Consider the following 17,980-nt stretch of genomic DNA (forward strand, 5'->3'; position numbering starts at 1 on the left):
ATGGTTAATGTAATAATGACACTGGTCTATTGAAACTAAAAATTATAGCCTGACATCTGTGTTTGTAACAGTAATGCAACTGGGTATTCAGACACAGCATACCTCCTTATCGCACCTCTAAATAAACATTTGACTTCCTTCAGTTATCAAGTAAGCCAACAAAGTAAGGAAAGGCCTTTTCTTGAGCTTTTTTTCCCCCCAGGTAAGTGAAATACCCAACACAGCACCAAACTCATCAATTAGGGATAACAGACGGGTATTACCACCACCAGAATTCTCAGATAGTTACGTGGGAACATATCTTGCAATACATCATCTCCTCTTTATATACACACGCGCCAGCTATTACCGCTAATAGAGTCCTAAGAGCTTCTCTTGCAGGGAACTAATTAGAAAGCAAAAGGTTGCAAGAAATACACTGCTGTCCAGATTCTGAGGTGCAGGTTGCATTTAGAAATATCTAATGGTTGATGGAGGTATTGAAAAGATGCGTAGATGTGGTGCTTAGGGACATGGTTTAGTGGTGGACTTGGCAGTGCTAGGTTAGCGGTCGGACCTGATGATCTTAAAGGTCTTTTCGATTCTATGATTTAAGTCAGAGAGGGAAATAATGTAAGAAGTCACTGTTGGTGAATCATTTAATTTTTGCTTTCTGCACCACAATGTTTCACTTACAAATTAATTCATAAGATAAACAATAAAGATAGAAACAATGCACGGAATGATGCAGCCTGTTATTCCAGCGACAGAAGGTTGCTTCCTATACGATCTGCAATAGCTTTACATTGCAGGCTCATTTAGGTGTCAGAGGATTTTTCCTCCCTCTTCCCTTCTCTCCTCAACACCAATAAATCTCACAATTAAGAAATTTCTCTTTTGCACATAAACCCTGATCCTCCAAAAAGCCTGCTTTAGGTACTTTAATATTAAGAACACAGACATCAAAACCAAGCTTCAGGCACAATTTCATATTCAATACAGAGACTCCTGATTAGGTTTCTCAAGACACGCTCTATCATAAGCACGATTTCAGCACACCTAAAGCCTTCTGGAAGATGTTTCAGAAGAGGCACTTTCCACAGACGCTATGTCCAGTTTTACCATGTTAACATGACCACCTGCCCAACGAAGGGACACCCGAATGACCCAAGGGCACAGCATGTTTCTTGGCTGGGACATTTAGATTACAAGACTGAGCACTGTCTTTTCTAACTCAATCTTGCATGCTCATCCTTCCAGCTGTAAAATTCCCCATTTACCCAATATTTTAACAGTGTGGATTTCACAAATGCTTCCAGTGCTACCCAAATGCTTCTCTACTTCAGGATTCTGCAAGGTCACCGAGAAACCGTGTGGTCCTCTTGGGCTGAAATACTGAACCTGCATAAAAAATAGGGACATTTCCAGATGAAGTGAGTTTTGATTGCTTTTTGCATAGTAATTATCTTTAAAATGTAGTAACGCCCTTCTGGGCACACGCACCACAAAAACTATTTAACATCGTGGCCCCTAAACTATTATAGACTTTAGATTTCACCAAATATTTGGTGCAAATAACTTTCAGCCAACTGTAGGTAAATCCTCACATTTCCCCAGAAGCTAAAAAGGCACTAGCGCTTATTTCCCATGGCTGGCAACTGACCCCAAGCATCATGATATCGTATAACCACACACTGGGCACGTGCTTCTTCCTTATTTAACCTGGGGTCATGCCAAATTGGCATCTTACCTTGCTGAGGGAAAAGCACTGAGTGCACTATAAACCAATTATTACTGGAATTATAGCTTTTCCGCATAGTATCAACATATCTCCTATTATGAAAGAAATACATAGTTAGAGTCTAGGGAAGAGGCCATTTGAAATCACTTACATATTCATTAAGCAGACAAAGAAAGTGCCATTTGTTACATTTGTTCACACATTTCTAGATGCCATTGAGGTACAGTGAATACAGTGCTTATGCAAGGGATCTCATCCAATAACTACTGATGACAATTAAGTCAAATGCAACCACATGATCAGTGCAATTAAAATTCCCAAAGAGGCACACAGATGCACTCTAAGCCCCCAATCACTTAGAATATTTTTGATATTATGTAAAAGAATCCAGCTACTGAGCATCAAGTCTTTGCTATTATACTATTAAGTAATTACAATGAAATATGAAAACACTAATGAGATCTTCAGCGAGTATTTGCTGTACCCAATATTTAGAGGAAAAAGAAACAGTCTGGGTTTCTCCAGCAAACTTGGAACAACCTCCTTCAGGCAGCTGCAGAAGTTTTATATGGAGAAAACACATAGAAAAATCTGGTTTCAACAACTTCTCCGCCTTTGTGGTGACTACACGGCACAAGAGACTGGCAATGGAAGCATGAAAATTGGGGAAATCTACATACAGAGCACGAATTAAATTCAGACCCTGGTGCGCACATGCATATGAGGAACTGCAAATGCCACTTTGAACATGGAGCTTGGCTACCCTCCCTGTCCCATTTCTTTATGAAACTAGATACAAATGTGGCACATTAGTAACTATAAAGAGTGACCAATCTTTGTTCGGTGTATCATCGAAGGATGAATTCTTGGGAAGAAAGCTTCACATGCGCACTCCTCTCCCAAAATGAGCCAACTGATCTGATCCTGATCACCACTGGAGAAGCAAAACCCAAGGATCCTGTGACAGCATTAGGCATTTGCTGAAACTGAACCCACTAATGAAAGGGGACCAGTTGTCATAAGCAAAAAGGGAGTCTCATAACTTTAGGAGGAGACTGGGTAGGAACTGGAGAGAGAAAGTATCCACGGAAGAGAAAACACCTCAAGAGTCCTGGGACTCCTGAAAATTCCTAACGCTCCAAACACTCCAAGGAAAAGTGAGGCAAAGAAATGTCTCTCATTTTGCCTGAAAGCTTGTTTTTTGGTGACAGTTAACATGGAAAGAACAGACTCTAAGCCCTTCTGAAGCACCTTTCTTCCTGCTTCAACCCCCCCATATCCTTGCAGAAGCAGCTTGCAAGCTCAGATCACCCAAGTATCTAAAACTCCAGTGAAAGGACAGGCAAAGCTACTACCAAATTTATAGGGTCCAGAAGTAACCGTTGAGGCCTGGGAACCCACAGTCCAGCCTTCACCTTTACATAAGGAAACAGCCTTGCCCAGGACATGTCCCAAAGAAAGAGCCGGCACAGCTGACCACAAGGGTCACCCCACGGAGCCTGCGCACATCACACAATCATTACCTGGCCAGAGGGATACTCGGGTACAGTCTGAGGGGAAGGTACGATTTTCTCAGCACAAGGTTGTTCATTGAATCTTTTTTCCATTAATACATCCAAGTTCAGACTTTCGAGGTCAGTTAAATTGGACTAACAACCAAAACAAGCTCCTATTAAAGATGTATCCAACATGCACACCATGTTCTTTTACAACTTCTTCATCTGATGGACCTTGTAATAGAATTAAAACAATGAGGCTCCTCTCCTGTACTCCAGAAATGCCACCACCTCATCTCTCTAGCCACTTGAAAGAACACAGGCACAACAGGGAAGATGGAAAGCAGGATTTCTCCACTCCTATCCGAAAGCAATGAGGTTCATTTGCATTTGGTGCACTAGCCAGGTCCTTACAGGTGACACTGGCCTTGATCTGGTGAGCTGCTATGAAAAGAAAAAGACCAAACAACAAGCAGTGAAATGGGGAGGGTACAAGAGACCAGGTCTTGAGTCAACCAGCAGCAGAACAGGGACATTTCTTCACGAGTTATAAGTGCCAGGTCTCTGCACTGTAACGTGTACAAGCAGCAGTCAAGCTGCTATCCCAAACCATTCGCTGCAATACACACAGGCAAGCAGGCACGCACTCCTGAATGGACAATTCCATTCAAGCTCCAAAACAACAACAAAAAGCCAGGAGATTAGAGATTTAAAAGCCCATTGACAGGAGGCTTCAAAGGTCTAGTGCTTCTCATGGGCATTCCCTTTCTCCATCTCCAGCCTCCATAAAAATACACTTTTCCTTATCCACCTACTCACATTATCATTGGATGCAAAACCTTCTTCTATGATACTCTTCTCACCTGAAAAATATACACGTTTCTATCTTCTGATAATAAAATATTCTAATACCATACATGATATATTAAGAAAAAACTTCAACAACAATTTATGCACTTAGCCCAAAAAGCCCTTCAGAAACTGTTAGCCTTTGTATCTTCAAAACTCTAAATCACATCACTTTATTGATTAAAGTTACATCTTTATTCTACAGAAGGGAATCACCTTTTCAACACACATTTATCTCTCTAGAAAAGGCAGGGTATAATGGATATACAAAAGCTGTTGCCTTTTTTTTTTTTTTTGCAATAATTTCTGAAATATCATACACAAACAGATATACAGGATAGCGACAACACACCTTCGATTCATATGTCAGACAAAATGAATAGCAGCTAACATAAAACTAAATGTGTAATATTTTAATCCTTTAATTAGGTAAGAATTACTTTCTTCCCAACAGTTCTTCCTTATTAGGAAAAACTCAAGACATCTACAGATCCTCCAACTGTTATTCAAACTCTAAGCCACGGAAGTCTTTCAAGCATCTGGCGTGTTTTATGCTCCGTGGCAGTTTCGTTAGCTTCGAATTGAATGATTTATTACCATATAACCTAAGCCTCTGATGAGATTATGCTGCCAATTTGTGCCTTCTTTGCAAAGAGAGGTCTCCTCAAACCCAGGCTTTGGACTGAACGTGGTGAATCTCAATTAAAGGGTGACCTTTACAAGACAAGGGAAATGTTAATTCATGCTCACCTAAATGGCTTTAACCCGACTTGAAAGCAGAGCTTTCTAAAGCTGCCCACTACTCTGTCACTGTAAAGTTGCATTTCAACTTTATCAAGATAAAAAACTCTTCAGTGTAAAAAAAAATGTATATATCCATCTGTCAAAGCCAAAGGAGAAAATCCAAATGCTAATATAGCTGTCCCTGGTGCATTTTTTATGCTACCTGAAAAACAATGGATTCGCATTTTTAAGGGACTTCAAATACAGATTAGAGGCATTAGAATGACAGGGCCAGAGATTAAACACTTCTTTACCCACTGAACAGGTACAAGACAAGGCAAGAGCAACAGCTACTGCCTCCACACTCACCCTTAAGGTATGTTTTGTAATTTGCCATGCCCTCTGATATCTAACTGCTTTCTGGAGATGTCTCAGCTTGGAGGGTATAAAATTTGCAGAAAAGGCAAGGCAGCAGTTCAGTCTCCATAGACAATTCTGTTTGACCTTTTTTTTTTTTTTTTTTTAAATTAGGATTAGCTACTCTATCAAACAGTAGAAATAAAAGCAATGTTTCAGCAATGTATTTACAGTCTTGCTAATTAAGTTGGTGAAAACAAAGAAATTACAGACAAGGAAACAGGAATTTGACCCACATTAAAAAATGGATGTGGACAAACTTCAGTATGAAAAGAAGTAAGAACTTGCTGAAAAATCCAAATGTCAGCAAGATTTCAACATAAAACATAAGCACCTAAGAGCATCTTAGGACTCTACACTGTTTAACAGGCCAGATTAAAAAAAAAAAAAAAAAAAAAAATACAATGCCATCATAGCAATTTCAAAGTAAAGTAATCAGTCTAGAAAGTATATTCTAGAAAGTATAAATATACATTATATAAATCTCTTTCAAAAAGTATGTATTGTCTTAGGACAGGACATTGTCTTGAAGGATACGTACTGCAGTTTTGGCTAACCTGGTCGCTAAAGGTTCTGAAAGAACAGGATTAAGTGGCTAACCTTCACCGGGTCGAATTCTGAGCCAGTTAATTGTATTCAGCTAATCCGCATTCCCACTGGATATTTTTTTCCTTCATTTTACAGCCTAACTCTATGGTGTTGCTTAGCACTTAGCAATTGCCAAACCCCAATTCAAATGGCTGTAAGCTATTATCCTTAACAATAATGGAAGGTAAGTGTAGGAATCTAAACCTGGGGTACCAAAGGCACACAGGAATGCCCTGGGAGCAAACAAAAACCCAACACGGAAACAACCTAAAATCATTCCTTAAACTTCCGTCACTTAAAAGTGACGGAAATCGCTCTGCAGTAAATAATGTCCTAAGGAAAGCCAGAGCTCAAAAACAGGACTTTGGCTTCAGATGATTAAAATTTTAGAAGAGACAACAGCAGTACCATCCACTTAATAACCTACGGACCCTTTTTCACTCTTCCAGGTTATTGCAGCCCACTTCCACCAGCGCAGCAACGAATATTCCTCAAAGCAGAGTAGATTCTCAGAAACCAGATCTGCTCATACCATCGGAGAATCCTGATCCTAAACAGCAAGACAGAACGGTTTTAAATAAATGGTTTACTACTGAACTTTACACAAAAGCACAAATTCCAGGAGAGTGTGAAGCTCTCATACGGAGAGAAAGGAAGAGCATATTATTTCAGATCACAGTAAGAAGAGTACCTGTTCAACTGTATCATAGTTATTTTATCGCTGGCTGTACTGATGAAATGTTTCCACTGTCCTTCAGAAAAGCAAAGCGCAATTTATGTTCCAGCCTGGGACACATCTTATGCACTGACATAGCACGGTCCGCTGCCTGGCGCAGACTAGCCCAGAGAGCTGTGCATTGGATGATACAAGGGAAAAAGGAGAGAAGATACTCTCCAATTCAGAGAAGTCACATTACAGAGAGATGCTTCCTTTTATTCGCCCCTGAATTCAGATCACTTAATATTCACTTAGGTTAAGTTACACCCAATTAGAAATTAAACATATGAAAACATACAGACTGATTTTAACGGATATCAGGACTTTAACATCTCACTGAATCAAGCTGAGACGGCCTCCAAAAGCCTCGTCCTCCTGAAAAAACACTCCAGGAATTGATACAAAACAGGGTATTACAGTTCACAGGCATAAACATTTCCTACCTATTCTGTTTTAATCTTCATAATACAAGATAATTCCACAACATCTTTGTAAATTCACCACAAAGCCCTCAAATTCTTTAGTATCCAAAACTCAAAGCTGAAAAGAAGCTGTAAGTAAGTACCTTGAAAATCAGTGATTGCTTCCCAAACAAGGCACTGTGACGCAGCCAGTCCCAGAAAACCTGAGAGTCTCTCTGCCCAGAACTGTAACAACGCAAACCAGACCTGGTCGGAGCAGCCTCCCAACAATATTAATAAGACTGAAGCATCCATTTGTGGGGGTATTTTAAAAAATGAGTACTTTTTTCAGCATGCTTCCTCATATCAATAGAGGAGCAAAGCTTAGCACTAGTAGGAGAGTCGTGAAGATGGATGATCCAAGCTGATGACAGAACTCATAACTGATTTCATCACCATTGATTTTCAGTCCTTATCTGAGAAGCTCCTCTACTGATACAACCCCTTGATGCCCTGGTATTTTTGTTTTTCATATTAAAAAAAGGACCATGTGGCATCTGACAATCTGCGTAGTGGATTACTAGAGGTCCTTGGGCTCTGAAGTGAGGACAACAGTGTATGGGGCCAAAGACTAAAGCAAGAAGAGCTTGAAGTCAAGATCGAGGACTTATTTAGAAGCCCTGAACAGAGACCCAAAACCAAATACCAAAATACTGTCATGGTTGAAGGTTGGAGTGCATTGTCAAAGCCACATCAGGGAGCAAAGCACAACTGCAGTGCGCTGCCAGGCTTGCCTGAGGTCCAACCTGTGAAGATGAATTAAAGGTGCAAGCTAAGAATGAGCTTCCTTAATAATGTGACTGCTGCTGAAATGGATGCAATTGCTGCGGGCACTGCCAGGTGAGACCCAGGACCAAGAATGTGGCTAACACGGCTCTGCCAACAACGATTAACTTCACAATATTTGCTTTCAAGAACAACTTTACTCAAAAGTAAGTAGTAATAAGAAGAATTGTATGGTCATTTTAAAAAGCAGACGGATGACGGCTGATTTCCCGCTCTCTTGTGGAGATGCTAATTGGCACGCTCTGAACTCACAGTAGTCAGCAAATATCGACCGGCTATCAAAAATGACTTGTACTGCCTCAGCCTGCTCAAAGTCCCCGACACAAGCCAAAGAAGAGATTTCACAGCCCAAGCCTGACTTTCAACACCCTACATCTCCCTGAGAAGTGAGAAGAATTAACTGGGAGACATAACACCCCCTCCAAACCCTTAAGTGTTCTCTAGAAGTGACAGAGATGCCCTGCTTCTTTTTCACAGAGCCCGATGGCTGGCCAAGGTCAGCCTTTGATAAGCAGTAGTATACGTCCTCAGACACCAGCAATGGATCAAAAAAAATTCTTTAAAACACACACGTGCCACATACTCGCTTAAAGGAACTGAGACAAAGTGACGTGTCTATTAAAATGATTGCATTGCCTCCTTCCCCTGCATACAAATATTTTGAATATTTAAAAAAAAACCACTGCAAGAGTCTCAAAAGACATCGATCGGAAAAAGCGGACTAACCCCATGAAAACAATGAAAACCTGTTGCTGTAAATCAAATGCAAAGCGTGCTCTCACTAACGCCAGGACGAGGAAAGTTCTTTGCACAGCGAGGAGGGCACTAACAAAGCAAAGGGTCTCTCCTGCTTCCATTTTTAGGTACCTCCCTCCTCTTTTTGCCTCCCTCTGAATTTGCCATAGCTTTAATAACAATCTCAGAGGCAAAATCAAGAAACAAATTATTTTCTTACACATAATCCCCCTTTTGCTGTCAAGTGCCTGACCCCAGTTTGATAATCTCATTTCCTGAGAATCAAAATGCTGGAAATTTAAGCTTCCTAGAGTGTTAATTGCGGCCCTGCTCCATTGCTAATCAAAAAATTGGATGTTTTGCATGAAAATGCTGCTCTAATTAATTCTCAGTCATAAAGCGCCCCGGTTTTAATAACCCCTTCTTGATTGGATAGCCTTTGAAGAGACAGTGCAGCTAATCCGCTAAACCAGAAAAAACACACGCAGAGGAAATAATAAGTGGGCTTACAAGGTCTGAACTAGGTGATTGCATTAATACTGTCAAACCACAAAAAAGCAATTCTCTCCCTTCTCCCCCTCCCACCCCCCCCCCCAAGCTCAAAGCAAACTGTGATCCTGCACATCACGGGGAGACAAAAGCAGCCGCGTGACAGGAGATTCATAACATCAGACAGTTTCCCCCTCCTTAGCACAACCAACTTGCTGATTCTTCAACTGGTTGTTCCCCATCCTTTTCTAAAGGGTATTTTTAACCGGGACTGTCCACTTGTCACGACATCTCCTTTAACCAGACAAGAATTATATTGCTTCCCCCCCTCCTCATTGCCTCTGACTGACAACATATTATCATACACATCTCTAAAAGGTGCTGAACCAAATTTTCATTATCCAAAATGTCAAGATTCGTTTTTGTCACCGGCGAACACAGCTGGCTCCCTCCGGCAGCCCTTTGGTGAATCCAAATGGAACAAGGCACCTACAAATAACTGCATTTTCCCCAGACCTGGCCTTACATTGTGCCCTTGTCATATCAGATAGCATTTGCCTCCGCTGCTATTTCTTGGCGTCAAAATCTTAATTAGCAGAGTTTCTCTTTGATTCCTTAATTACTTAAAACCTTATGGTAAGAAATTTTCAGGCTTGGACCGAGAATAGATGAACAGCATACTGGCAAGTAACCCAAATCCACTCCCCAAACTTAAATTTGTATCATAGGGATGTTCAGGGCTTTCCATTTATCACCTGGCCAACAAGAAAAAATCCTCAGTTTCTACTTATAAGAAATAAGGTTTAAAAAAAAAAAAAAACAACCAGTATCTATTGTCTCGTTACAACAGACCTTCGTTTCACAGCCCGATTTGCCATCCTTTGCCAGAGCTGGACATGATACACCTTTAGTTTTGTAGCCCTCCTACTGATTCACTGGGACCATGCTTGATCATTTAAACTCACAGAAATCGGGTAATTCTGAGCACCAACAGTTATGCCTGAGCCATTCGGCCAAGGTCCAAAATTCTAGTGACACCCACTGCAACCCAGGAGATGAACACACGGACAATATTAAGAAATATTCAGATAAGAAAGATAACGTTGCACACAGTAGCTGGCAAAAAAAGTAATCGTATACACGACATATACAGCTGAACTACTGGCCAACTCTGACGTATTTGAGTGTTGCATATTTGGAATCCACAAGAGATTCTTGCATTAGATTTTCATTTTGGAGTTTAAAAATTAAATTTATATAATGCTCTGCTACTCCCACCAAGAGAAAAGTAACTACGCAAGAGTCCTGGGTATTTAAAATCACCTCTGACAATCTAAACCTTAAGAAAAATGAAGCAAAGGGAACTTACACAAATTTTTTAAAAAGTAAAAAGTGTACTGCATGACAGGGATGTTCTGGACTGAAACTGCCTAAATAACTTCATAAGGTGTTGTGGTTTAATTTCAGTCAGCAACTAAGCACCACGCAGCCGCTCGCTCACTCCCCCCCACCCGGTGGGATGGGGGAGAGAATTGGAAGAGCACAAGTTAGAAAAACTCGTGGGTTGAGATAAAAACAGTTTAATAATTGAAATAAAATGATAATAATAATATGATAATAATAATAATACACAAAACAAGTGATGCACAGTATAATTGCTCACCACCCGCCAACCGATGCCCAGACAGTTCCCGAGCAGTGGCCCCCCCGGCCAGCTTTCCCCAGTTTCTGTACTGAGCATGACGTCCCATGGTATGGAATGTCCCTTTGGCCAGTTTGGCTGTGCCCCCTCCCAGCTCCTTGTGCACCTCAAGCCTTCTCCGTCAGTAGAGCATGGGAAGCTGAAAAGTCCTTGACTAGTGTAAGCATTACCTAGCAACAACTAAAACATCGGTGCATTATCAACTTTGTTCTCATCCTAAATCCAAAACACTGTACCAGCTACTAGGAAGGAAATTAACTCGATCCCTGCCGAAACCAGGACATAAGGAAATACAGAATTTTTGCTGTTTCAGTTCAGCACACAAAATGTGCCCAGTAGTTGGGGTAACACAGCTTTTGGGGCATGAATTTCATTCTTTGTTCTATTAAGGACTTTCTCTGTGAAGTCACTTAACTTTTTTCTGCCTTGCTTATACAAGAAGCACTGCCCTACCTTCCAATGACAATAAGAGCACAAACTCATCTGCAAGATGTCCAAGTAGCAGGATCAGAGAGGACGCAATTTCTCAAAAAAAAAAAAAAACAAACCCAAAAGCTAATGAAAAGAAAAAACCCAAAGGCACAATGACAACACAAGAATACTTTCAATCCTCTTGATTGAAAGCACAAAAGCACTTGTAGGCAGTGATTTTCTCTACAACTACCTGAAAGAAGGTTGTAGCGAGGTGGGGGTCGGTCTCTTCTCCCAAGTAACAAGCGATAGGACGAGTGGAAACGGCCTCAAGTTGTACCAGGGGAGGTTTAGATTGGACGTGAGGAAAAATGCCTTTACTGAAAGAGTGGTTAAACATTGGAACAGGCTGCCCAGGGAAGTGGTGGAGTCCCCATCCCTGGAGGTATTTAAAAGACGAGTAGATGAGGCGCTGAGGGACATGGTTTAGTGGGCATGGTGGTGTTGGGTCGACGGTTGGACTCGATGCTCTTAGAGGTCTCTTCCAACCTTAATGATTCTATGATTCTATGATTCCTGAAGGGGCACCGCACGGCAGCATCCTCCTGAGCTCCCGCTGCCACGCAGGGCAGCATGCACACGGCTGGGCACAGCAGCAACCACAGGACTGCAGAGCCACCTCATTCAACGCGCGGCTGGGCCAAGTGTGCCCAAGCCACCATTTCTATGAATATACATTAATACCATAACGTATTCAGACTCAAACCAGTGCGATCTAACAAAAGATTGAAAGGTGACTCTGGGATTCTGACTCCAGTTCTGCTCCCCTCATCCTTCCCAGGACGATGCATCACATACCACAGCTTGCACAGCTACAATCCAAATAAAATCCTGCTCTGCAAAGACACTGAGAAGTTTAATTAATGCTGAAGTGCACTGAGCTTCCAGGGTGAAAGAAATAACAAGCCCAAATTTTAAGAGGCGCTGAGCAGCTGTGGAGTCCATTAACATCGATGGGAACAACAGCTGCTCGGGAGCACTTAACATTTCATTCTTAAAAATGGCCCAGATGTACAATACCAGCAAAGCTGACCTTGATATGAACTACCAGGGCCTGCACACGCACAGGTAACGGAGAAGCCGGATGCTATTTTCCATGCTGATCAGCACCCTTGAGGCTCTTCAGATTTTCACAGCGTATAAAAATGTCTTTTCCCATTTCTGCTGATAAACTAAACTGAGGCCACGGTTACCATGAGCACAATATACAGCTACATGAATTCCCTATGGCCAGAGGACTCTGAAACAATACCCAATGTATCTAGAAGGAGCCTATAACCGACACCCCCTTTGACAAAGTAATACCGTGCTAGAAATTATCAGCCAACAGTGAGCAGCATGGTGCACGGCTGCTGGCAAGACATCTCGTGCTCTCAGAGCTCTCCTACCCTGGGTCTTCTGAATCCGCACACACGAGGCTATCCACGAGTAAGGAAGATCACTAGCTCAGATCAGACACCTTCTAAAATAAAGATTATCGTCCTCTGAGATTTTTTTCAGTTATGGCTCCTTTCGTTTCCACCCAAGAGTGCTGGGGGAGCTGGCGGAGGTGCTCGCCAAGCCGCTCTCCATCATTTATCAGCAGTCCTGGTTAACGGGGGAGGTCCCGGATGACTGGAGGCTTGCCAATGCGACGCCCATCCACAAGAAGGGCCGGAAGGAGGATCCGGGGAACTACAGGCCTGTCAGCCTGACCTCGGTGCCGGGGAAGATGATGGAGCAGTTCATCTTGAGGGCGCTCACAAGGCATGAGCGGGACAACCAGGGCATCAGGCCCAGCCAGCACGGATTCATGACAGGCAGGTCCTGCTTGACCAACCTGATCTCCTTCTATGACCAGGTGACCCGCCTAGTGGATGAGGGAAAGGCTGTGGATGTGGTCTACCTGGACTTCAGCAAGGCCTTTGACACCGTCTCCCACAGCATTCTCCTAGAGAAGCTGGCGGCTCACGGCTTAGACAGGTGGACTCTGCGCTGGGTCAAAAACTGGCTGGACGGCCGGGCCCAGAGAGTTGTGGTGAATGGAGTTCAATCCAGTTGGCGGCCGGTCACGAGTGGTGTTCCCCAGGGCTCAGTTTTGGGGCCGGTCTTGTTCAATATCTTTATCCATGATCTGGATGAGGGGATCGAGTGCACCCTCAGTAAGTTTGCAGACGACACCAAGTTGGGCGGGAGTGTTGATCTGCTCGAGGGCAGGAAGGCTCTGCAGAGGGACCTGGACAGGCTGGATCGATGGGCCCAGGCCAACTGTATGAGGTTCAACAAGGCCAAGTGCCGGGTCCTGCACTTGGGTCACAACAACCCCATGCAGCGCTACAGGCTTGGGGAAGAGGGGCTGGAAAGCTGCCTGGCAGAAAAGGACCTGGGGGTGCTGGTCGACAGCCGGCTGAACATGAGCCGGCAGTGTGCCCAGGCGGCCAAGAAGGCCAATGGCATCCTGGCCTGTATCAGCAATAGTGTGGCCAGCAGGAGTAGGGAAGTGATCGTGCCCCTGTACTCGGCACTGGTGAGGCCGCACCTCGAATACCGTGTTCAGTTTTGGGCCCCTCACTACAAGAAGGACGTCGAGGTGCTGGAGCGTGTCCAGAGAAGGGCAACGAGGCTGGTGAGGGGTCTGGAGAACAAGTCTTCTGAGGAGCGGCTGAGGGAACTGGGGTTGTTTAGCCTGGAGAAAAGGAGGCTGAGGGGAGACCTCATCGCTCTCTACAACCACCTGAAAGGAGGTTGTAGCGAGGTGGGGGTCGGTCTCTTCTCCCAAGTAACAAGCGATAGGACGAGAGGAAACGGCCTCAAGTTGCACCAGGGGAGGTTTAGATTGGACACGAGGACAAATGTCTTTACTGAAAGAGTGGTTCAACATTGGAACAGGCTGCCCAGGGGAGTGGTGGAGTCCCCATCCCTGGAGGTATTTAAAAGACGAGTAGATGAGGCGCTTAGGGACGTGGTTTAGTGGGCATGGTGGTGTTGGGTCGACGGTTGGACTCGATGATCTTGGAGGTCTTTTCCAACCTTAATGATCCTATGATTCTATGTTGTTGGCTTGCATTTATTTATTAATTTTTTTTTCAATTGACTGGCATCTCCAAGAATCCAGTTCCTGCCACTGCCCCTTTGCTCCAGCCCCAGCCACACAAAATGTAGACATGTAAAGCCCTGGAAGCCAGATTTCAAGGCACTTGTGCAAGAACTGTGCTGGTGAAGTCTGCTAGATCATGTGAAAACTAATCCTTTCAGGCATATACAATGCACAGATCATGTATTGTCCTGGTTTCGGCTGTGGTTAAACCACAACATGTACGTAGCATGCTCAGTACAATGAAATTAGAACTCGGGTTAGTGCTTTTAAAAAACATTACCAGAGTACGCAATCAAAAATCCAGACATGCATAGATACTATCTAGCATAGTAGTGGTCTCTCTCTTTATTTTTGCTTGAAACCATGTTTTCCAGATACGAGTTACATTCAGTTTAATGAAAAAAACCTCAAGGCCCCTGTAGACTGCCTCCTGCCTTACTGTGCAGCCCCAGTGACACCCTCCTACCATCCACTGTCCCCTCCTGCAGTCCTTGACCTCCCTCAATGGCAAGAAACCACATTTTTCCTTTTATTCCCAAGAGATCATTGGTAATTGAAGGCAGCAGTGGAATGAAATAAGGTGCATGCATGGGATTCATTCCACCAGTCAGCGACAAGCAACCACCTCTGCAGTGAAATACAGCAACATTTTAGCCTAGTTTCCGATGAAAATAAGAGTTATCTGATCTTCTGTCTGTCCAGCTGGCTGTCCCATCCTCACAACAATTGAGCTCGTGAGCCGATTTCTGCCAAACGTGGCAGAGGCACAGATCTTAAAAGCAGTAAATTCTTAGAGGTTTTATGAAAACAGACAGCTGTGCAGACAAAAGCAGGATAAACGAGTGCCTCCACAGAAGGAAAAGCTGCAGTGAGGCCGCGTTAGCTCTCCATGCTGTTGGACCAACCAGCCAGCCAGCAATCAGCCCATTTGCTTCCACGGCACGGGGCTGCTTGCTCAATACGTACTTCGCTTGATCCAGCCATGGTACATGCTGCTTTTTGCTTAGTTGCGTGGTTTGGGGACATAGGCAGGCACTGGTGGGTGCCAGGAAGAGAGAAGTGAGGGGGATGAAGCAGGTTTAGAGACATGGTGAGAAGTGTGGCTAATGAAGGAAGGGCGTTAAGGGAGAAAAGAAAACACATCTGAGATGAACAAGGCTTCAGTCATTCAGCTGCTCATAGAATAAACTTACTTGTTTTTAAAATATACCCCCATTATTTAAGACAGTCTATAAAAAGAACATCATATTTGACAAATGGCAGGAGGGCTCCAACAAGGAAAACGTAAATTGCCCAGCCAGCACATGGCCAAGACGTGCTCTTGGGGGAAAACAAGAAATTAGAAGCTTAATGATGATCATTATCTGTTTTGTACAGAAGAAACCACCTCTGACATTGTACTTCCGATAACAACCTGGGGCACCACATCTATGTTAGTCTAGAAGGAGATATTTCAGTTATGTACTTGCTTCCCCCCCCCCAGCTTTTTAATGACAATTGTCAAACAACTCGTCTGTCCAACTTCAAGGGAAAAATACATGGCCTAAGTCTTCCTCCTCCAGTTTCAGTGGAGTAAGACACAAGAATTAATCCTTCCATCTCTAAATCACTTACAGCAGGTCCCTTTCTCCCACTGAGGGATAACGTGTGCCTTATGCACTGAACTATTTCAGTCCAAATGAAAGAGGTTAATGACAAAGCACCACTCTGATCTTCACACGTTTTAAGGCTATTCAAATTAAAATCTTATTTCAAAAAGTTGGCATGAGCCAAACTTTTATAAGTTCTTTTTTTTTTTTTTAATGCATATGTTTCTTTGAAGATCCTTTCAGGAAAAAGATTTCCTAACAAGCCACCCTCCCCCTGCTGCCACTGAAAAATCATCCCTGTGGATAAGGCTGTCAGGAAGAGAAACTGTGTGGCATTCACAGAATAGTGTCACATGCCTGCCTTCCAGTAACCTGATTGAACAATTAAATTGTATTTCTCTTTAAAAAGGGTAAAAAAAAAAAAAAAAATCAAAATGCAGATCTTGCTGTGGTCTGGGATTCGGGAAGATGAATGAGGTACCTAAAAGGGAACAGCAGCTTATAATAGAAAGAGAGGACAGTACATTTTTAAGATAACGTTCAAAGGGAAACTTTTCTTGATGGTAAAACTGCAAAGATTTCTCAGCAAAATCATCTCATCTATTGTCCCTATTGACTCCCTACATTGACTTTTTGTCACCTATTGCATCATGTTCAAGCTCTTCCAATTCATCCAGAAAGGGCAATATAATCTTGTCCCTATCCCTATCCACACTAATGCCCGTATTTTGTCCTTCACTTCTTTGTCAGCTCGTAGGCTTTGTTCTTTCCAACCCCGCGCTAGCTCAGCAGCTGGAAGTCTGCATAGCTCTCTTTTGCATCCTCCTCTCTTGAAAAGGATGACAAATGCTGCCTCAAGATTTGTCCTGTATCAATAAGGAATCACTCTTTCATGAAATCTGGCTGTGCCCATCAGTAACGAGTTCTGAACCCAGGAAAGGAGCTATTTAAAACCAAATCCTCAATTCAGCCTAACAGCAACAGTAACCACAAAAATACCCAGATCTCAGCCACAAGGTACCTGGAAGAGGACACAGACGTGGAGTGAGTCAATACTGTTCTCTACTGTGTTTTTAAAGCAACATGGACAACTGGTCAGGTCAGGGTGTGGATGCAACTGGAAACGACAGAAGGCAACAAGACTCACCCCAAAAAGACCTGAAATTTTTGAGGGAAGTGTTGCAGGCTCCCTGATGGCCCCATCACTGCTCTGAACTTAGTGCTCTCAACAGCTTCAAAATTCTTGGCTTTGAACCCACATTTGTCCCATGCAGTTTGTAACATAGAGCTATTAACTGTGGAGAAGCAACTACTTAAAATCCTACTGCCAACTGGTATAAGAAAATGATGGTGCAATATAACAGCTTACACTTTACAACATCCTACTGAACTGGGTAACTTCTTTCCGTTAATCCTGGGCACAAGAGCATGCGACAGATTTTAAAGGTGAGAACCTGAGTCTCAAAAGGTAAAGAGCTGTAAGCTAAACACCTTCCGAGTGTGCGTAAATGGTGATAACATAATTTAAAAGACAGGTATCTCCACTTTACTTTATTCCTATATGCTGTCAGATCGTAGCATGGACAACTGTCAACTTCAGTACATCTTTATCTCAGATTCTTCCTTCACAGTCCATCCAGAAGTATCTGAATATTCACCATAGAGTGAATCGTTATATCCGTAATCATCAATACTAAGATCATCTTTGTAGAGTCACCTAAGTGAAGCAATCTGTCCACAAGAACACTGTATGTCTCTCAAGGCTTCTTTTCCAACTGTTGTGGGTTTAACTTGTCGCTGAGGACAACTAAGTTACAAAAGGAGGAAGTGAACACAAAGTCATCCAAAAATTCTCTTTGTAAATTATAAAACATCCTCTATTAAAAGCTAACTGAAAATTATCATGGGTAAGATTTCAAGGAGAAATTCTACCCTTGTCCATCACCAACATTTGAAGAGTATATATTGTTTTCTTGTTATGATTAGCCCAGTAAGAAACTTGACTAGATGATACAAAAGAATTTAGTCCTGCTATACCTTACCATGACAGCCTTAAGATCTTCCCTTGATTTTGCTCCCAAAACAAACACTTTTGTGAATTAAGACCATTCAGGAAAAAAACATGAAATGATGCCATGCTCAGAGGAAAGGACACTTCTC

General features: G+C 42.9%; 1 protein-coding gene across 1 annotated transcript in view; it reads right to left on the bottom strand.

Annotated features, from left to right (window-relative positions):
* EXOC4 (exocyst complex component 4) overlaps positions 1 to 17,980 on the bottom strand; it is a 423,725-nt gene that overhangs the window by 285,474 nt on the left and 120,271 nt on the right. The window lies entirely within an intron of this gene.

The sequence above is a fragment of the Aptenodytes patagonicus genome, chromosome 1 (genome assembly GCF_965638725.1).
Source record: "Aptenodytes patagonicus chromosome 1, bAptPat1.pri.cur, whole genome shotgun sequence".
In the NCBI taxonomy this organism is placed as follows: domain Eukaryota; kingdom Metazoa; phylum Chordata; class Aves; order Sphenisciformes; family Spheniscidae; genus Aptenodytes; species Aptenodytes patagonicus.